We start from the raw sequence: 22,715 nt of genomic DNA, 5'->3' as shown, positions 1-22,715 counted from the left end.
TTTCCAACCTTCTGCACTTTTTAGTTTGTGAAAAATAAGCATCAGAACACAAGGGTTTCCTTGGGAGGCTACTCCCCAATACCATCTCTAACATGAACCAATTAATCCACTGGTGCCAACTCACTGCTGGTGCAGGGTACTGGCACTCATTAAATAGTCCAACACTTTCATAGATTAGAGATGGGACAAGCAGACAGTCAGGAGAGGAGCAGAAGTTAACTGAGAGATGGGTAAGGTTAGAGAGACCGAGGGCAGCCAGGGGGAGGTCTCCTTTTGAGCTGTATAAAATGATAACAACAATCTGTTATTTAATTGCAGAGATGCAGCTTTGTTAATTGACAAGCACTTCACATAAACAGAGGGGCATATTTACAAGAAACTGGTGCAGTGCTGATGTGCCAGTTTTCTTGCGCTGTCCCACCTAACAACATCATGAGTGCACTGTTAGGCCAATAACGTCAACATTTTTGGCACTATTGTGACGCTTTACTTCACTAGCATCAAAGTGCAAGTAGGCCCATTGACTAAAATTGGCGTGCCACTTTAAATACTGCTTTGAGTATGCGTTAAATGATGCCAAAAAAGGCACAGTAAAATCCTGTAGGTTTCACTGCATCATATTTGCGGGCCTCCTAATGCTGGAACGCCCCCTGCATACATTATGCCTGACACAGGCATAATGTGGCGCAAGGGGTAACAAAGTGGTGAAATGCCTGCATTAATTACACCCCTTTGTAAATATGGCCGGCAAAAGTCGCCTCTTTGAGCCAAGTTAGCGTAAAAAAATGATGCTAGTGTGGCGCTAGGAGTTGCTAGGGCCCTGTAACCCTGGCCCAGAATGTTTACCTGAACATTTGCAATTTGTGACAAGTACACACCAGTGTAACTTTGCACAGTAGCACTAGTTTATTGCAAACATTAAATGGCCAGTTTGAGTTTAGGCAATGGAAGAATTCAATGTATCTATCTTCTTAATAACTTTTATTTTTGTCTATCTGAAAATAATGAATGGTCAGTATCTCAGCTGTTACCGTGAATTTGCAATAGCTGAGATGTGAATTCATCATTATCAAGGACAGACAGAATAAGAGTTACCAGGAAGGAGGCTGACTGAGTTCACGCTTTTCTCAAATGTGAAAAGCCATGTTGTAGACATGGACTGAATAATAAATACACAAATACAGTGTAATTGTAAAAAAAAAAAAATGACTTATTAGGTGCATGGGGTGGGAGCCCCTCTCAAATAATAAACATAATCCTTGTCAGAGTGAACCACAAAAGTCACGTGTGCGTAGCCATTTGGTAGCCTGGCACAAAGCAGTCAGGCTCAACATATAGGCAATATGTAAAATATTTATGCAATGGTTTCCTAGAGATAACTATGCAGATTTTATAAGGAAGTGGCGCCCCACCCAAATTCCACCCCTTTTTAAAATATGTGTTATTGGTCTTTAAATAAAATGGCAATTGATTCCAATTACAACACACACCTTGAAGGAAGGTATCTTACTCAAATGTCACTATTGTAAATGCATGTGTACACTAGTGACTATGTTCCCCACAATTCTCTGGGCAGGCATGTGCATTAATCAGGCTTACTCATCCTGGTGTTTAATAGGACAAACAACACTGGTAATGTGGATGCCACACAAGGTATCCTATTCAAGAAAGCAAGGGGCATATTTATGAGAGGCTTGCCACATCATTGCGCTAAATGTTTTGTACAAAGGAGGTACAAGCATACTCCATATCTATGAGACAATGTATTTGTCCAAATGAGTCATTTTTTATAGCATGCCGCGCCACTTAAAAATTAAAATATCTAAGGTAGGTGGTCCTCTGTAAAATGTTAGACGAAACTAACACAGTGATTTTTATGGGTTTGGCAATGTGTGATGCATCATATGGTTGTGGCACCCAAATCCGGAAATGTACCCAAATTTCTGTGCATCGGTAACTCATTCATAAGAAATGACGCAGTGGCTGTGGTATAAAAAGCTGAACATCCAAAAACACTTTGGAAAGCTCAACAATGCCATAGAGGTTGTGATCCTGCAGCTTGGTGTTTTTGCAAGGAGACCTCCACTACAACCATCACAATCGTAAGCAGTGAAGGAGGAGGGAGCGTGTGTTCTGGTAGCGCATCTCCCTCATTAACCTCTGGATGATAGCGTTCTATAGGCTCAGGAGGAAGTTCATAATAGAATTGCTACAGAAGATTGCCCCCACCAACATTTCTCTTCAGGTGAAACTGATTGCTGTTCTCCACATGCTGGCCTGTGTGTCATTCTAGATCACAACAGCAAGAGTGGCAGGCAAATCCCAGACATCATTTTCTGCCTTCTTACCCACTGTCCTGGATAATATCATTGACCCCACACCCCAGTACCTCCTTGTCCCCAAGACCCATAAACAACAGCTTGAGACCAAGCAAGGCTTCATTGCCATTGCAGGGTTTCCACATGTCTTGGGTGCTATGGATTGCACATGTGCAATTTGTTACCCCAGCAGAAACAGCAGACGTGTTCTGGAATAGAAAATATACATACTCAATCAATGTCCAGGCCATCATGGATGATCTGGGGATGTTTGCCAATGTCCTTGCTAAGTACACTAGAAGTGCTCATGATGCCTACATCCTCCAGCACATTATTATCAACGAGTCCTTCCAGAATGGCCGATATGGGATCTACTAGTTGGTAAGTAAATCTGAAGTATACAAAATACAAACAAGCATGTGGAAATGCTTGACATAATTGCCATCTCTGTGTCTGCTGATGAATCTTAGGGCATATGTATCTGTGGTGTGCCTCATACTTGCACCGTGCATTGTGGTACATGTGTGATGAAAACTCCTAAGTCAGATATTTGACAACATGCAAAGCCACTTGGAACAAGAGACTGTTAGATGGTTTGTGAGTGGTAGTTCTAAATGAAAATGCATGGAATTATGAACATTTCTTTAGTTAACAAGTCCAGTTCCTTGGTTGTAACAGAAGGCCTGATACGCAGTGGGCGTTTATTATTATCATAGGTCAGTAGTGATCCCAAAAGTCCCTCTGCCCTATGGTATACTCCCACTCCCGTTGTGGCTTCACTTTCCTTCGTTCCTTAGAAAAAGAATCTTGGAGGTTCCTTCTCAGCTGTCTTCTCAGGGCATGGCTGGAAAGGGTTAACAGCAGCCTCAAAACAAAGAAAGCATTGGTGTTTAGACAGGCAAGATTTACCCGGGACTAGGTGCTTCCCGTTACCTCACTACTTGTCTGCTTAGTGTCTGAGTGACTGTCCTATCCCTGGAATACTCATGTTCCACTTTTCTATATGCCTTTACCATAGGCTAGGGACTTCACCTGGTAACTTTTAACTTGTAAGCCTGGTGATCAAGTGCAGTGCACCAATCTGTGCCCTTAAGACCCTCTCACCACCTCCTGAGTTTGCTGGTCCCAGCCTACAAAACTTGCCTAAGATTGTGACCCTCCTGGGTTGAAGCATGAGATGCCGTAGCATCTTCCTGCTCCTTTGGACGGCTGGACATGTGCATGTAACTCTGGATGCTCCTCCAGTCCCCATCTGGTCCGCACATCGTCAGCCACATCCCTCATCATTCCTCTTCTCAGTTCCACTGCTTCCATCATCTTCGGTCAGTCATGCCCATTGTAACTCCCCCAGTCCTCTGCTGCTCACTCTCACATCAACACTTTCTTCTTGTGGTGCCCCCTTTCAACCCCTTTCTTGATTGACGATACAACCGGCCTGTAGGATGTTGGAATAATGTCTGTGTGGGCTACTGGAGCATTGCCAGGCTCTGTACATAATGTATTCTTGGGTACCATGTTGGAAAAGCCAGTACAGTCAGTCACCGTACTACAGTAACATACATGAATGGCCAAGGGATGCTCTAAATTGTCAGAGAACCCATTGTTGAAGGTTAAGCACGAGCTCTATATCTCAACTCCATTTATCTGAAATCCTTCATGTGTGCTGCGGTGTGCTATGCCTTATGAATATCAACATGCGCATAACTGTGTATTTTTCTGGGCAACACCAACACTTTATACCTGCTGACAAGGCATGCATCCTTGCATAAAGGTGCAAAGATTTAACACTAGTCAGCAATTAGTGCACCAGTGCCAATGAAACCTTATATGTCTTTTACGACGTACATACAGTGTATGCCTGTATTTTTACATCATAAAAACACTTAGGGCCTGATTTAGATCTTGGCCAAATTGCTCCCGCGATCACTTTTCCATCAGAAAATCTGTCCGCTGACTTGGCAATCCATCCGCTATATTTAGATGCTGGCGGGACCATAGACGAAAGACCACCTGAGCCCCTCTGCCTCAACCAGAACTTTACACCTGTGACAACGGCGCCATAAGCAAAAGCGGCTGCTGGCGGGACCACAGCCAGGTTAACCAATGAGCCAATCATGAAGGTTTGATCACAGCCTTATCGCCAAGGCAATTATGGTGGTGAAACATCCACAGCTGAGTTGACGGATTGGAAGGGAAATGAGTAAAAACCTACCTTTTTTCCCTTTTCCACTTCTGCTTCCATCGTCGCCGAACTCGAAAGTGGGCATTCCATATTACCTGTTTACATTAAATTGGCACTTAACATTTGCTCTTGACCCATGCATTTACATACATGTCCTAAAAATGTTTTTAAAATACTTTTGCAATGCATATGTGTATAAAGCAGTTGATCAGAAATTAAATGAAACACACCTGTATGATCACCTATTGACAATTTGTTTAAAAAAAAAGTCTGGTGTAAATATTCATAGTTCTCAAAGCCCATCACAACTGGAAGCAAGACCAATGTCTGAACTTTGCAACTGGACATGTTAGTGAAATGTTATATTTCCAATTATGAATATGATTCTAAACATGTATCTCAGTGTTTCCATTTCATTAACACAAATAATGATATAGGAATACTCATTGTGGCACAAACTTTTAAACTCAAGTAATCATTAATGCACTACGTCTCCCATGTACATTACTGTGGCAATGTAACACATATGTGACAGTGAACAATGTTTGAAAGTTACAATTTCTCCTGGCTTTGTTGTCCCTAATTTATCTCCTGCATATAGTCCAGGGGTAACCTCCTCAGGAAGGGGCATCTATTGGCCATATATTAGGTACCTCAAGGCTTTTACTTGGGAGAGTTTGGAAAAGGTGTGGTAGGGGTCAAGGCAAGGTAAATTAAGACTTGGGAAGGAGGAATATGGGTGGGAGTGTGGCTGTTTGGTTGTGGTTGGTGTGGTCATGTGTGCACATGTGCTTTTGTGTGAATGTGTTGTTGTAGTTGATTGTGCTATTGTGATGGTTGTGATGTATGTGGGCATAGTGTTAATAGTGTGCGTTTGTTTGTATTTCAATGTGTTTCCTGCATGAAAATGTTGTGTTGTGGTGGAATGGCAAAGGATCATGGTGTGAATGGAGTGTGTTGTAGATTATGGAATGCTGGTGGACACATATAGCCATAGTACATCAGGAGTCTGCTGCTAACATCCATTCCATAGCCACAGGCATAGCACAATTTTAAACACCCCTGTGATGGACGCCAGTACAACTGTGAAATCAAAATATGGTCAACGGTAACTCTCCAGCCTGATGGCAACAGATTAATGTTAGACAGAATAGAAGTCCACTACCCTGTCGGTGAGGCACCTCTTACGCGATGGATAACACTCCGCGAGGTGGTCTGGGGCTCAGCCGCAATACATCTAAATGCGGCAGGTGCAAATCCGTCAGCTTGATGGAGTACTTGAAACTATGGCCACAGAGGAATAGCAGGACGTCCTTCAAGACCAAATTCAGGCCTATAGTTAATCCGAGAGTCAATGTTGTTACCCATGTGTTATGCTATGACACAATGCTGGCCAGCATTACTAAACACATCATGTGCTTGAGGCCTGATTCAAGCATGTGATTATGGGTACATCTGAACATCATTCAGGCCTCAAAGGGGACTAGCTATTTCCAGGAATCTGAGAATATGTGTGTCTAAGCTATTGTGTAAATCAGAAATACTGGTATAGCATAGTTTGTTTGATATGAATGTAGGCATATGTGAAAGCACTATTTACAATGCAATGTGTAAAATCATGTCTTCTAGGTGGACAGCAACCATTTAACTGTGGAGTGGTGAACTCAGCACTTATATTTGGGGGGGCCGGCACTTAGTTTTCTGCATCAGGCATTTATTGTGAGCAAAAATGCATGTGGGAAATGTGGAGGAAGAGAAAAAGAAAAAAAGCAACTCAAAGGGAGAAAGCAGAATGCTGCAAGAGTGAGCTGCAGGGGTAGGGAGTGACTGTAAATAGATTAAAGCAGCCCGAGGTGGCCCGCACATTTAAATGCAGCATCCGAGTATTTCAAAAGAGAGCTTTGGGCACCGGCACATTTTTATTTACAAATCGAGCACTGGGTGGACTTTGTCCTGGACCCCAGTGCTACAAGTAAGTGTTATAAGTATATGTATGTAGTATTTTGAAGTCTGTGTGTGATCTATGTGAATTACAAATTGTGATGTGTTGTGATAGGCAACACTCACCTACTATCAATTAGCTGTCAGTGGGGGTCATTACGACCTCGGCGGTCTTTTTGCAAGACCGCCGAGGGACTGCCGTGTGGAAGACCGCCTGTGCAGGTGGTTTGCCGCTCGGCATACTATGACTGTTGGCTGCTCTCCGTCGTTATTCTGACAGAGCCGCCAACAGCCATACTTGCGGGCGGCGGGGAAGTGGAGGTTGCTCCACCTCCACCTCCACTGCCACACCAACAGAACACCGCCCAGCGAATCACGTCCTGTGATTCCCTGTGGCGGTGTTCTGTTGGCGGTATGGTGTCGGCAGAGCTGCCCCCATGGGTCCCGTCTCCTCCCGGAGGATCGACGGACCAGGTAAGTCGATCGTCCGTTAGGGGAGGGGGTTGAGGGAGTGTTGGGTGTTGTGTGCGTGCATGGGGGTGTGCGTGTGTGTATGTAGAGCGGGTGTGTGGTTGCGTGCCGTGCAGGGGTGTTGTGTGTATGGGAATGAGTGCGTATATGGCTATGGGTATGTCTGTATGGATGTGTGCATGTATGTTTGAATGTGGGTTTGTGTGTCTGACTGTGTGTGTGGATGTAGGCATGTATGTCGGGGTGTGTGTGTGTATGTGTTGGTGGTGCCTGCATGCGTGTCGGGTGTGTGTGAGCAATGTTATGTTGGGGGTCAGGGTGGGGAGGGGGGCCCTGCCACCTTTTGGGGGTGGCAGGGGTGGTGGGGGGTGTAAGGGAGGGAGTCGGGGTGAGTGGTGGGGGAGACCCCTATCAGTGCCAGGGAAGGAATTCACTGGCACTGATAGTGCTTACCGCCATGGATTTCATGGTGGGTGAAACCACTGGAAATCCACGGCGGTAAGCCGGGTCCAAATACCGCCGGCGGTATAGTGACGGCCGCCGGGCTGGAGACCCAGGTCTCCAGCCCGGCGGCGGTAACCGCCATGGTCATAATTCACCAAGGTAAGACCGCCAGCCTGTTGGCGGTCTTACCGCCGGTTCTCTGCCATCCGCCAGGGTTGTAATGACCCCTAGTGTGTTAAATAGAACAGAACCTGCCCAGCGATTCATTTTGAATGAATAAGGAGGAATATCATTTTGAATGTAGAATGAATGCAAGCAGGCCCACAGGATCTATACATCTTTACATGTGTGTTTATTTTTGCACATCTATAGTCGTGGCTTTGAGCCCTGTAACCATCATCTGGTGCAGCCTCTGCATGTGTTCAACACAAACACATTAGCTCATACAACAAACAACACAAACCTAAACACTCATGTGTTAACATATGTGACAGCACAGTCAAATGTGTGGTGCTAAGCATGCCTGGGCAAGGTTCTGTTGCATATGGCCAAAATTGTGCATGACACAGGTGCCAATGATGTACAATATTTATACACAGACACTGTTAGCAAGCATGAACAAGTAGGTATAATGGAATCATAATCACATACTGTGTAATTGTGCAGCATATGTTCCAACAACATGCAGCATACTTTTGAGCGCTCCAGATACAACATTTCTGTTGACTGACCATAAGGGTGGCCAAACATACCTGCTGTGGTAGACCTAATGTATTTTTAGACAACATTCCTGTCCCTGTAGCAGTATGACAAACCTAAAGCAGAATTGAGAAAACATGAATGACAGTGTCAGTCGAGTAGACATCACAAACTAATCTATTTAAAATAGGTTGCGGCATATGTTTTTGTGATGGCCAAAACTCTTCATAAGTTATGTATTTGGCCCACGACAGACAACAAATGACATTGCTACATGTGTGCCTGTTCATGTGTTTGTTCTTTATCATATGGACTTATAGATCTTCAATTTCTTAGCCTACCACAAGGTATGGCTGTTATAATCCAGTGTCAGAGGTACTTGAGCCTCCCTCAGCGTCATGGTGCAAGGGTCCCTGCATTATATACAACAATGTTCTTGGCCAGATGAGTACTCCAGCTTGCATACACACAATACTGAGATGCATTATCAAATGTATAACGTATGCAGCCGAATGCAGCCTTGGGATGATGATTGTGTACATAAACATGTTTAAGTATGACTCGCCATGTTTCTTACTACGAGTGTGAACCGGAAGCTACATGTCACATTTCTGTACATTTGCTTAAAGGAAAGTATTTGTAATGTACCCCAGTCATTGTCTGCAGGTGATACATGACTATCCCCTGTCCATGTATTGGCTATCTGACTCAGAGTAAGTGAAGCCAGCAATGTGTGCTGCCCTGTGGTATGCAACGCAGAGCCATACTGCCTGGGCTATATCACCTTAGCCACTTTCACTTATGTTAATGAGCAAGGATCAGCCCTTTTGCATGCTATGATTCCAAAACCCACATTTTAAAAATCTGGACCATGTGTTAAATGTAAACTATGGCCATCATCATAAGCGTGAATCATTGTTCTGTATGATATGGTTGTTATCTCATTGTGACTACATTAACAATTTGTGAACCTACACAGATGACGCCGGACTAAGTTTTTCTTGCTCAAGTAGGGGATGTCTGTGTAGTTACAGTATATTGTCCATAGATCCATCTCTATTTCTGAAGTTGGTCTGGTCAGGCACATATAATTGTGTTGCAATGTCACACTGTTGTCACACAGATCATATACATGGACAGCTTGTGCTAAAAATGTTTTTCCATTACCAACCTTGATAACATGACCGCTGAAGCGACCAGGACATATGACATGCAACGAGACACATATAGGCACATCAAACACGTTTCCAAGGCCTTTCACAAGATAGCAAAACTCTATGAGCATATTAGGGCAGTACGGTCCTGGAACGTCCCTCGCCCCACCACAAGTAAGCAACAGGCACCTCAACCCCAGGTAGCACCGGCTACACCTGCAGTCACTCAGCCAACAACCACACAGGCCAGGAAGCCCAGAAGACATCATGAATACCTGTTCAATTATTTATACAGCAATACATAGACAATATGGAAGAGGCCCTGGTGCAGGTGTCTCGACTCATATAAACTGCATAATGGACAATGTTGTTTGCTTACATTATAGTTTTATATTTAAATAGTTCAGCATATGACTAGTTAGTGATGAGGATATGGTTAGTTTAGTTAAGTGTTAGCTTTTAATAGTTTTAATGGATTAATGTGTTTTTCTCCTGTTTAGTATTTGTTGAAAGAAAAAAACAAAAAATATTAAAATACAAACAATTTTCTTTTTAGGTATACATGTGTTATGTTTAGGTGTAGTTGCTCTTTGTATTGTGCCAATCTATGGGCCTGATTACAACGTTGGAGGAGGTGTTAATCCGTCCCAAATGTGACGGATATACCACCAGCCGTATTACGAGTTCCATAGGATAAAGTGGACTCGTAATATGGCTGATGGTATATCCGTCACTTTACCGTCACTTTTGGGACGGATTAACACCTCCTCCAAAGTTGTAATCAGGCCCTATGTGTGTTAAGGGTGAGGGGGAAGGTGACATGTAACATGCTATTTGTTCAAGATGTATTGGGATAAGTTAGGTTAGTGTGAGGTAGTGGTAAGGTCAGTTGCTTTAGGATTGGTAGATGTAGGCAGCTTACGATGTTAGCAGTATAAGGTAGAGTTTAGGTTATTTAGTGTAGGATAGGTAGTTGTAGTTTGTTTTTAGATTTGTTATTACTAGAACTCTTTATGCTTTCTCCATATTGTTATCATTGCATAATTGTGAGCACATAACAATGAGTATGTTGAGTACATGATGTGGCTCTTGACCTGCAGTCCTTAAAGGCACATGTTGTATTGTGAGAGGCCTATGGTCAACACTTAGGCCCTCATTACAACATTGGCAGTAAATCCCACTTACCACCGTTTAGAAGACCGCCAACACACCGCTGCAGCGGCGGAATTCCGCTACAGCTATTACGACCCACAGCTCGGAATCCGCCAAAATCTAAACACCCACACAAATCCACCACACCAAAGGTCAGTGATAAACTGGTGATAACAAAACCTCCACCATCACGCCAACAGGAATACGCCCACACTATCACGACCCACAAATCCATGCGGCGGTTTTTCAACCGCAGTATTCCATTGGCGGTACACACCGCCGTGCTCAAAATACACACACACTTACAAAACACAACCACATTGGACAATTCCAAATACACACACCTGATACACATACACACACCACTCCCACACACCCAATACAATATAAAACACACATCCACATCACCCACAAACCCTTACGACCAAAATTGAGAAAGAAGGCCAGAGAGAGAGAGACACCACCTTCAACCAGTTAGCATCCACAGGCACACAACACCATCACTCACACAACATCCACGCACCTCACACAACACACACAAACACATCCCCTCACACATCACAACACACACCACCTCACACATCACCCACACCACATCATGGCACCGCAAAGACACCCCAGGTTCTCTGAGGAGGAGCTCAGGGTCATGGTGGAGGAAATCATCTGGTTAGAGCCACAGCTCTTCAGATCACAGGTGCAGCACACCTCCATAGCTAGGAAGATGGAGCTATGGAGCAGAATCATCGAAGGATCAACGCAGTGGGACAGCATCCAAGAACACGGGATGACATCAGGAAGAGGTGGAGCGACATAAGGGGGAAGGTGCGTTTCGTAGTCTCAAGACACCAGATTGCAGTTCAGAGGACTGGCGGCAGACCCCCACCTCCTCCCCCACAACTAACAACATGGAAGGAGCAGGTCTTGGCTATACTGCATCCTGAGGGCCTCACAGGAGTAGCAGGAAGAATGGACTCTGGTAAGTCAAGTCTTTACTACCATATCCCCCACCCTACCTGCATGCTATCACATACCCCCACCCTCACCCCATCACTCCAACACCTCACATATGTCCCACTATCACAAACCACCCATCCCAACACCAAGCCCTGCATGCAACAACAAAGCATGGACACCCATCACCAAAGCATGTCCACTACAGATACCCACACAGACCCCGAAACAATCATCACACAAGGTCCTACACAAGAATGTAAGCATTGGGGTACAGGGTCACCCACCCATTGCACACAATGGCACACACAGATGCAATAATCATGCCTTTACACCCCTGCAGGACCTCTACCCAACATCACCGGACAGGAGGTGCCAGACATGTACACCTCCCTCACAGAAGAGGCCCACAGTGATGACAGCAGCTCTGTCCAGCTGGATCAAGATCACCAGCCCGGCCCATTTGGGACCTCGGGACAGTCGGTTCCCCATACACTGGCACATGCTATCACAGAGCCTCCCCCTCAGGAAGCTCCAGCACAGCACCCACCCAGCGGTCCCATCCCTCTGTCCCCAGGACACGTCAAGCAGCAGTGTGTCCACCACTACAGGGAACCCAGGCAAACCCACAAACCCACGAACAGCAGTGACCTGGGGGCAGTGGCAGTGGGCACACGGTTCAGGGGACAGAGTAACAGGAAAACCGGGGAACTGGGAGGACTCCTGTGCGACGGGGGAGGACAGGTCCAGGGAAATCAATCTCCATGAGGCCCTCTCCAACATCATGGGAATGTACCATCATTACCAGGAGACTATGGCAACGGTACTGGCCAGGTTTCAGGAGACCCAGCGGCTTCAGGAGGAATAGTATTTGGGGATCAGGGAGGAACTCAAGTCCATCCACACCACCCTGGTCGCCATTGTAGGGGTGCTAAAGTACCTTGTGAACACCAGGAGGGACACTGTGGCACAACAAGGGGCCCCTGACACTAGCCTGGACGATGAACAGCCCACCACCTCCGCCGGCACTAGTGGACAGGAGGCACCGCCACAGGACCACAACACCAGCACCCCACCTCCTGCAGATGGAGAACCACCCCGCAAACGGTCCATGAGATCCAGGACAAAGACAGAGAACAATGCTAAGACCCTCGCCAAGAAATGAGACCACCCTGAATGTCATCCTTCAGTCCCACTTCATCACCCTGTCCATCCTTAAACTGCCCTAGCTCTACTTCCTATGCCCCTTTGGACAATGCACCTGTGAGACAAATAACTGGACTCTGCCATGGACATTCCCCCACCATCACCTCTGACCATTTTACAACCCCTCCACTATTTTGCACTTAAAGAAACACCCTTGAATCACAAAACAGTGAGTCCGTGCTTTCACAAATGTGTATTTGCTACAACTGAGGAAAATAGCAATGTCCATTGTATTGTCAACATATCTATGTCACACAGCTCTAGTCCATGAGGTAACATAGCAGAGGTCACACAGTGGGACCCACATCTGTGAAATGGAAAAGCAAAGTGACAGGTCAGGGTCCATACACTGGGTGAAAGTGACAGACATATGATAGGTCTAAAAATTGTATGAGATGAAGGAGGCAGTGATGTCTTTTTACCTGTGTCTCACTGGAAGTATTGCTGGATCACGTTGTGTCTGTTGTCGATATCCTCTTCTTCTGCCTCCTCTTCTTCACTGTCCACAGGCTCCACAGCTGTCATAAGACCTCCTTCTGGACCATCCTCCTGAAGAAATGGCACCTGTTGTTGCAAAGCCAAATTGTGCAGCACACAGCAGGCAACGATGATCTGGCACACCTTCTTTGGTGAGTAGTACAGACAACCACTGGTTAAATGGAGGCACTGGAACCTGGCCTTCAGGAGGCCGAAGGTTCTTTCTATAATCCTCCTAGTTCACACATGTGCCTCATTGTAGCGTTCCTCTGCCCTTGTCCTGGGATTTCTCATTGGGGTCAGTAGCCATGACAGGTTGGGGTACCCAGAGTCACCTGCAAATGTCGAGGGACAACTGTTGGACACACACAAACCCTTAGGGACAAACCCAGACAACTATTCACAGGGTATAGGGTCCTTGTCCTCACCTATTAGCCACACACGGTGCCTCTGGAGTTGCCCCATCACATAAGGGATGCTGCTATTCCTCAGAATATAAGCGTCATGCACTGAGCCAGGAAACTTGGCTTTCACATGGGAGATGTACTGGTCAGCCAAACACACCATCTGCACATTCCTTGAATGATAGCACTTCCAGTTTCTGTACACCTGTTCACTCCTGCGGGGGGTACCAAATCCACATGTGTCCCATCAATGGCACCTATGATGTTGGGGATATGTCTCAGGGCATAGAAGTCACCTTTCACTGTAGGCAAATCCTCCACCTGAGGAAAAACTATGTAGCTGCGCATGTATTTAAGCAGAGCAGACAACACTCTGGACAACACGTTTGACAACATAGGCTGGGACATCCCTGATGCCATGGCCACTGTAGTTTGAAAAGACCCACTTGCCAGGAAATGGAGTACTGACAGGACCTGCACTAGAGGGGGGGATTCCTGTGGGATGGTGGATAGCTGAAATCAGGTCTGGCTCCAACTGGTCACACAGTTCATAGATTGTGGCACGATCAAGTCTGTAGGTGACTATTACATGTCTCTCTTCCATTGTCGACAAGTCCAACAGCGGTCTGTACACCGGAGGATGCCGCCATCTCCTCACTTGCCGCGGACGTGCCCTATAGACGAGAACAGCGAGCACAGAGTCAGCCAACACTGAGGTAGTAAAAAATAATGTATTGCACACATTTGTCAATCCACCATGTGCCTGTCTCTGTGTGTATGCAAGGCCTAGATATGTGTGATGCATTAAAAATAATGCCATGTGGCCCCCTGAAATGGCGGCTGCCTGACCTGTAATGTGGGACAAGGGGATATGAGGTAACTGCGCTGGCGTTGTACACCGTCGCAGTAGGCGGTCGAAGGCCGTGGCGCAATCCTGCATTGGTAAACATTGGGCCCTGTGGGTCCCAGGAACAAATGACGAGGTACTGCCATTTTCACTCTGTTCACTCACTTGATACCTGACCTTTGACAGGAGAGGACCTACACTGCAAGTGCTGCTGTGACCTCAGTCTGGAAGCGACGATGGCTCATGTGTCTGGGGAAAAGGCCCCTGACATCACTTCGGAGGAGTTGGGCAAGTTAGTGGATGGGGTCCTTCCCCAGTACACTCTACTCTACGGTCCTCCAGACAAACAGGTGGGTACACTATGAGCATGCTGTATGGGCAATGCCTGTTTAGAGTGGTGTGGATGGAAGATACAGCGGGGTGGGGGACTGAGGCCTGCATGAGCGGACGGTGATTGTATGCGCGTCAGGGCAAGGGTGGGAACGTGGGCCAATGACAGTGACGGTCCGGACTGTTAAAGTTTTTCTTTTCCCCTGTACTATTCCTCTAGGTAGGCGCCCACCAGAAAAAGGATATTTGGTGTGCCTTCGCCAAGGATGTCCGGACCCTGGGGGGCCACCACAGACGGAGCACCCACTGCCTGAAAAGATGGGAGGACATCCGCGGCTGGAGCAAGAAGACGGCAGAGGCCCAGCTGGGGATGGCTTCCCAACGTGGGAGGGGTGCCCGTCACACCATGATCCCACTGATGTTCCGGAGCCTGGCGGTGGCGTATCCGGAGTTGGATGGGCACTTGAGGGCATCACAGCAGCCACAAGGGGGTGAGTACAGTCTCATTCAGCTGACTCTGCGCGCATTAGGGGGTGTCTGGTTGGGGGAGGAGGCAGTGGGTTCCCCTAGGCCAGGACGAGCTTTGTAGTCAAGGACCCTTTGTGAGGCAGGCTATGTGGCACCCAACCCCACCAGTGGTAAGAGCCATCTACACCTAGTCAGGCTCCTGTGACCTCCATGAGGGCAGCAATCGGGCATAGGCCTTGTACCCCATGTCCCTGTGATTAATTAGGTAACTGTAAGTGCATGGCGTAGTGCAGAGGGCTGCTGTGCCTGTAGTGTCCGCCAACGGTAGTGGTATTGCATGCACTGAATATGTCTTTCTTCTTTCCTTCCCCCCTTTTTCTGGTCTCCCTGTTCTTGTGTACATTAGCATCATCAGACGGAGGAGCAGTGCCTCCGGAGCAGGAAGGAGCTGCATCCCACATGGCCCTGGAGGGCAAGACAACAGAGTCTGAATTCTCCAGTGGGACGAACGGCAAGGGGAGCTCCACGGCGGGGACAGGAGCAGAGACCGGTGACACCGACTCCTCCTCTGATGGCAGCTCCCTTGCGGTGGCGGGCCCCTCTGTGCCCACCGCATCAAGAGGTACAGCCGCCAACCCCCTGCCAGCACTGCCCTCCCAGCAGCCCCTCAGCGTGTGTCCCGTGCCCGCTCACCCAGGAGGGTGGGCATCTCCTTCGCCCCAGGCACCTCAGGTCCTGCCCCAGTCAGCCCTGCTGCCCTCAGTAAGGAGCCCATTAACCTCCTGAGATCCCTCACTGTTGGGCAGTCTACCATTCTGAATGCCATCCAGGGTGTAGAGAGGCAGTTGCAGCAAACAAATGCATACCTGGAGGGCATTCATTCTGGCCAGGCAGCCCAACAGAGAGCATTTCAGGCTCCGGCCTCAGCACTGATGGCAACCATTGTCCCTGTGTCCAGCCTCCCCCCTCCAACTTCCTCCACCCAGACCCAATCCCCTGTACCTCAGCCTATCCCAAGCACACCATCAGACCAGCATGCACACACCTCAACACACAGGGGTGGCTCAGGCAAACATAAGCACCACACATCCCACAGGCACTCACACAAGCATCATACCCATGCACACATACCAACATCCACTGCCTCCACTGTGTCCCCCTCCTTCCCGTCTCCCTCCTCCCTCCCAGTCTTGTCTCCACTCACACCTGCATGCACTACATCCTCAGCCACTACCTCCACCACCAGCAAGCCCATCACCACACACCGCACACATGCACTCACCAGCCCCACTACCATTCTCACATCCCGTGTCCTCTCCCAGTGTGTCTGTGAGCCCTCCCCCCAAAATACACAAATGCAGTCACACACCCACCCTACAGCCATCCACCTCACAACAGCTTACAGCCCATGCACCTTCACCCAAAGTCATCAAACGAACACTTCCTACAACCACTACATCTTCCTCCGCCCCCATAGCCCCTCCATCTACCCGTCCCAGTGTGTCTAAAAAACTTTTCCTATCAAATGTTGACCTCTTCCCTTCACCCCCCCCCCCTGTCCGTCCCCTAGGGCCCGCCTTTCCAGGTCCCAACTCAGCACCTCAGCCACCACATCACCGGGCACAGTGGTGCCAGCAGTAACGGGATTTTGGAGTGCTCCAAGCAACAGGGCTGCCAGTGTTACAAACAGCGAGGGCAAGGACATTCCGCCACCCCCAAAACAGAAAAAGATGCCCACATCCCAGAGGGAGAAGGCCAAAACACCTGCTACCAAGGGCTCAGTCAAGACAAAAATTGAAAGTGGCAAGACAGCTGTGCCACCATCAAAGGTGGCGGAAGGGCCTGAAAATCAAAGGCAGGTCCACGTCGACGCCAACCTGCATGGCGGACAAGACCGCCAACGGCACCGCCACCAGCACCACCGCTACTGACACCGCCACCAGCACCGCAATCAGTGAGCCCGCCACCAGCACTGCCGCTACTGACACCGCCGCCAGTACCCCAGACACTGAGCTCTTCACCAGCACCGCCGTCAGTGAGCCCGCCACCAGCACCGCCGCTACTGACACCGGCACCATCACCGTCGTCAGTGAGCCCGTCACCAGCACCGCCGCTACTGACACCACCGCCAGCACCGCAGTCAGTGAGCCCGCCACCAGCACCGCCGCTACTGACACCACCGCCCGCACCACAGTCAGTGAGCCTGCCACCAGCACCTCCGCTACTGACACTGCCCCCAGCACCGCCAGCGGCCCCGCAACATCCTGAGCCAGTGGCACCACCGCAAACATGGCTGCCGTCCCCATTGGTCAGTTGTACGAGGCTGGTGGTCAGTTCCAGGAGCATGGGCAGCTTGCATGTTGCACCACCGTCAGTGGAGTGTCACACCCACTACCTGAATCCTTGGCAGGATGAAGCACTCTGGGCACAAAGCCCCCTCCAGAACCAGTGGAGAATCAAATCCACTACCTCAGACCTTGGCAGGATGAAGCACTCTGAGCACAAAGCCCCCTCCAGAACCATTGGAGAATCACATCCACTACCTCAGTCCATGGCAGGATGAAGCACTCTGGGCACCAAGCCCCCACCAGAACCAGTGGAGTATCACATCCACTACCTCAGTCCTTGGAAGGATGAAGCACTCTGGGCACAATGCCCCCTCCAGAATCAGTTGTGTATCGCATCCACTACCTCACTCCTTGGCAGGATGAAGCACTCTGGGCACCAAGCCCCCTCCAGAACCAGTGGAGTATCACATCCACTACCTCAGTCCTTAGCAGGATGAAGCACTCTGGGCACCAAGTCCCCTCCAGAACCAGTGGAGAAAGGCATCCACTACCTCAGTCCTTGGCAGGATGAAGCACTCTGGGCACAATGCCCCCTCCGGAACAAGTGGAATATCACATCTACTACCTCAGTCCTTAGCAGGATGAAGCACTCTGGACACAAAGCCCCCTCCAGAACCAGTGGAGAAAGGCATCCACTACCTCAGTCCTTGGCAGGATGAAGCAATCTGGGCACAAAGCCCCCTCCAGAACCAGTGGAGAATCACATCCACTACCTCAGTCCTTGGCAGGATGAAGCACTCTGGGCACAATGCCCCCTCCAGAACAAGTGGAGTATCACATCCACTACCTTAGTCCTTGGCAGGATGAAGCACTCTGGGCACCCAGCCCCCTCCAGAACCAGTGGAGTATCACATCCACTACCTCAGTCCTTAGCAGGATGAAGCACTCTGGGCACCAAGCTCCCCCCAGAACCAGTGGAGAAAGGCATTCACTACCTCAGTCCTTGGCAGGATGAAGCACTCTGGGCACAATGCCCCCTCCAGAACCATGTATCACATCTACTACCTCAGTCCTTAGCAGGATGAAGCACTCTGGGCACAAAGCCACCTCCAGAACCAGTGGAGAAAGGCATCCACTACCTCAGTCCTTGGCAGGATGAAGCACTCTGGGCACAAAGCCCCCTCCAGAACCAGTGGAGAATCCCATCCACTACCTCAGTCCTTGGCAGGATGAAGCACTCTGGGCACAATACCCCCTCCAGAACAAGTGGAGTATCACATCCACTACCTTAGTCCTTGGCAGGATGAAGCACTCTGGGTACCAAGCCCCCACCAGAACCAGTGGAGTATTACATCCACTACCTCAGTCCTTGGAAGGATGAAGCACTCTGGGCACAAAGCCCCCTCCAGAACCAGTGGAGAATCAAATCCACTACTTCAGTCCTTGGCAGGATGAAGCACTCTGGGCACAAAGCCCCCTCCAGAACCATTGGAGAATCACATCCACTACCTCAGTCCATGGCAGGATGAAGCACTCTGGGCACCAAGCCCCCACCAGAACCAGAGGAGTATCACATCCACTACCTCAGTCCTTGGAAGCATGAAGCACTCTAGGCACAATGCCCGCTCCAGAATCAGTTGAGTATCGCATCCACTACCTCAGTCCTTGGCAGGATGAAGCACTCTGGGCACCAAGCCCCCTCTAGAACCAATGGAGAAAGGCATTCCCTACCTCAGTCCTTGGCAGGATGAAGCACTCTGGACACAAAGCCCCCTCCAGAACCAGTGGAGAATCACATCCACTACCTCAGTCCTTAGTAGGATGAAGCACTCTGGGCACCAAGCCCAGTCCAGAACCAGTGGAGAAAGGCATCAATGCCCTGTAGAAGGCTGGCCTGGTTTGTAGTGGCACCAAGGGGTACTTACACTCTGCACCAGGTCCAGTTATCCCTTATTAGTGTAGAAGAGGTGTCTAGCAGCTTAGCCTGATAGAAAAGGGTAGCTGTAGGAGACTGGACTGGCTTGTAGTGAGTACCAAGGGGTACTTACACCTTGCACCAGGCCCAGTTATCCCTTATTACTGTATAGGGTGTCTAGCAGCATAGGCTGATAGATAATGGTAGCTTAGCAGAGCAGCTTAGGCTGAACTAGGAGACGAGTAAAGCTCCTACAGTACCACTAGTGTCACTTGCACAATATCATAAGAAAACACAATACACAGATATACTAAAAATAAAGGTACTTTATTTTTATGACAATATCCCAATGTATCTCAGAGTGTACCCTCAGTATGAGGATAGCAAATATACACAAGATATATGTACACAATACCAAAATATGCAGTAATAGTATTAGAAAACAGTGCAAACAATGTATAGTTACAATAGGATGCAATGGGGACACATAGGGATAGGGGCAACACAAACCATATACTCCAAAAGTGGAATGCGAACCACAAATGGACCCCAAACCTATGTGACCTTGTAGAGGGTCGCTGGGACTATTAGAAAATAGTAAGGGTTAGAAAAATAGCCCACCCCAAGACCCTGAAAAGTGAGTGCAAAGTGCACTAAAGTTCCCCAAAGGACATAGAAGTAGTGATAGGGGAATTCTGCAGGAAAGACACAAACCAGCAATGCAACAACGATGGATTTCCAGTTGAGGGTACCTGTGGAACAAGGGGACCAAGTCCAAAAGTCACAAGCAAGTCGGAGATGGGCAGATGCCTAGGAAATGCCAGCTGTGGGTGCAAAGAAGCTGCTACTGGACAGTAGAAGCTGAGGATTCTGCAGGAACGACAAGGGCTAGAGACTTCCTCTTTGGAGGATGGATCCCGCACGCCGTGGAGAGTCGTGCAGAAGTGTTTTCCCGCCAAAAGACTGCCAACAAGCCTTGCTAGCTGCAAATCGTGTGGTTATGGTTGTTGGATGCTGCTGTGGCCCAGGAGGAACCAGGATGTCGCCAATTACGTCTGGGGACAGAGGGGGCGTCGAGCAAGACAAGGAGTCCTCTCAGAAGCAGGCAGCACCTGCAGAAGTGCCAGAAGAGGCACTACAAAGAAGAGTGAAACAGTGCTCACCCGAAGTTGCACAAAGGAGTCCCACGTCGCCGGAGACCAACTTAGAAAGTCATGCAATGCAGGTTAGAGTGCCATGGACCCAGGCTTGGCTGTGCATAAAGGATTTCTGCCGGAAGTGCACAGAGGCCAGAGCAGCTGCAAAAGTTGCAGTTCCCAGCAATGCAGTCTGGCGTGGGGAGGCAAGGACTTACCTCCACCAAACTTGGACTGAAGAGTCACTGGACTGTGGGAGTCACTTGGACACAGTTGCTGGATTCAAGGGACCTCGCTCGTCATGCTGAGAGGAGACCCAGGGGACCAGTGATGCAGTTCTTTGGTGCCTGCGGTTGCAGGGGGAAGATTCCGTCGACCCACGGCAGATTTCTTCGGGGCTTCTAGTGCAGAGAGGAGGCAGACTACCCCATAGCATGCACCACCAGGAAAACAGTCGGGAAGGCGGCAGGATCAGTGTTACAGAGTTGCAGTAGTCGTCTTAGCCACTTTGTTGCAGTTTTGCAGGCTTCCAGCGCGGTCAGCAGTCGATTCCTTGGCAGAAGGTGAAGAGAGAGATGCAGAGGAACTCTGATGAGCTCTTGCATTCGTTATCTAAGGAATCCCCAGAGACAGAGACCCTAAATAGCCAGAAAAGAGGGGTTGGCTACCTAGGAGAGAGGATAGGCTAGCAACACCTGAAGGAGCCTATCAGAAGGAGTCTCTGACGTCACCTGGTGGCACTGGCCACTCAGAGCAGTCCAGTGTGCCAGCAGCACCTCTGTTTCCAAGATGGCAGAGGTCTGGAGCACACTGGAGGAGCTCTGGGCACCTCCCAGGGGAGGTGCAGGTCAGGGGAGTGGTCACTCCCCTTTCCTTTGTCCAGTTTTGCGCCAGAGCAGGGCTAAGGGGTCCCTGAACCGGTGTAGACTGGCTTATGCAGAAATGGGCACCATGTGTGCCCATGAAAGCATTTCCAGAGGCTGGGGGAGGCTACTCCTCCCCTGCCTTCACACCATTTTCCAAAGGGAGAGGGTGTAACACCCTCTCTCAGAGGAAGTCCTTTGTTCTGCCATCCTGGGACAAGCCTAAGTAACTTTGCACCTAACCTTTACCAGGTAAAGGTTAGACATTTAGGTGACTTATAAGTTACTTAAGTGAAGTGAAAATGGCTGTGAAATAATGTGTGCATTATTTCACTCAGGCTGCAGTGGCAGGCCTGTGTAAGAATTGTCAGAGCTCCCTATGGGTGGCAAAAGAAATGCTGCAGCCCATAGGGATCTCCTGGAACCCCAATACCCTGGGTACCTCAGTACCATATACAAGGGAATTATAAGACTGTTCCAGTATGCCAATGTAAATTGGTGAAATTGGTCACTAGTCTGTTAGTGACAATTTGTACAGAGAGAGCATAACCACTGAGGTTCTGGTTATCAGAGCCTCAGTGAGACAGTTAGGCACCACACAGGGAACACATACATATAGGCCACAAACTTATGAGCACTGGGGTCCTGTCTAGCAGGGTTCCAGTGACACATAACAAACATACTGAAAACATAGGGTTTTCACTATGAGCACTGGGCCCTGGCTAGCAGGATCCCAGTGAGACAGTGAAAACACCCTGACATACACTCACAAACAGGTCAAAAGTGGGGGTAACAAGGCTAGAAAGAGGCTACTTTCTCACAGTAGCTTAGCAGAGCAGCTTAGGCTGAACTAGGAGACATGCAAAGCTCCCACTATACCACTGGTGTCATATGCACAATATCATAAGAAAACACAATACACAGATATACTAAAAATAAAGGTACTTTATTGTTATGACAATATGCCACAAGTATCTCAGTGAGTACCCTCAGTATGAGGATAGCATATATACACAAGATATATGTACACAATACCAAAAATATGCAGTAATAGCAATAGAAAGCAATGCAAGCAATGTACAGTCAAAATAGATTGCAATGAGAGCATATAGGTATAGGGGCAACACAAACCATATACTCCAAAAGTGGAATGCGAACCACGAATGGACCCCAAGCCTATGTGAGCTTGTAGAGCTGGGACTGTAAGAAAACAGTGAGGGTTAGAAAAATAGCCCACCCCAAGACCCTGAAAAGTAGGAGCACAGAAGTCATGATAGGGGAATTCTGCAAGGAAGACCAACACCAGCAATGCAACAACAATGGATTTACGGACAAGAGTACCTGTGGAACAAGGGGACCAAGTCCAAGAGTCCCGACAAAGTCGAGATTGGGCAGATGCCCAGGAAATGCTAGCTGAGGGTGCAAAGAAGCTGCCACCGGATGGTAGAAGCTGTGGATTCTGCAAGAAC

Source organism: Pleurodeles waltl, chromosome 1_2 (genome assembly GCF_031143425.1).
Source record: "Pleurodeles waltl isolate 20211129_DDA chromosome 1_2, aPleWal1.hap1.20221129, whole genome shotgun sequence".
NCBI lineage: Eukaryota > Metazoa > Chordata > Amphibia > Caudata > Salamandridae > Pleurodeles > Pleurodeles waltl.
This window is presented reverse-complemented; position numbering follows the sequence as displayed.